Here is a 777-nt window from a genome sequence, read left to right as displayed (position 1 = left end):
CTCACCAATTAGGATACTACAAAGTAATCCTTACTCCCTCGCAACGAGATTCGGCAGTGAAACTCAGGCAAATCCTACTGAAGGTGGGGCATTCCACTCAAGTCGCCAGGGACCTTCGCAGGGCCTTGGATGAGAAATGGGAATGCCCCAAGGACGAGCCTTGGGATTCCAAACGAATCGACGTATTCGTCGACCATCGGACACGGCCGCGGGGCTACACGTCCGATACAACGGTAATTGTGTTCTGGAGGAATCGCTACCGCTCACACATACAGTGACGAACCTAGCTTCCTTTAAAGAAATACAAGGTGCTTGTAAGCTCTTGGTGAAATACAGGACGCGTATACAACATATCGACGACTCATGCGAGAAGATAATTCTCACGGACAACTTAAGGTTGTACCAAGGACTAATTCGCGGAGACGAACCTAGAAACGACCTTGAGATATATGCGGCCCGAACCGGGTCGCACGCGAGAGGTACTGGGATCTCAGTGTAACAGGTCACGAATCTGCGATTGTTGTGGGAATGCTGAGGAGCATCGGGTACTACGGCGAAACCGTTACATGTGTCGGCTTGGCTACTGATTGGCTGGGGCGGCAGAGCGTTAAACCAACTCCCAGACTCCGCCTACGTTGTGGACGGGTTGCTCTGGGAATCGAACCAAGGACTTCTTCCAACCAAATTTTGTTGGGCTATCATCCACTGGTCATTCTGGGGCATGCCGCCCAAAACCCGGAGCGGGGTCACCAGGGTAAAGCTAGTGTAGTCAGCACT

Source organism: Gregarina niphandrodes (assembly GCF_000223845.1).
Source record: "Gregarina niphandrodes unplaced genomic scaffold scaffold00086, whole genome shotgun sequence".
Classification (NCBI taxonomy): domain Eukaryota; phylum Apicomplexa; class Conoidasida; order Eugregarinorida; family Gregarinidae; genus Gregarina; species Gregarina niphandrodes.
Note: the sequence above shows the minus strand (reverse complement) of the source record.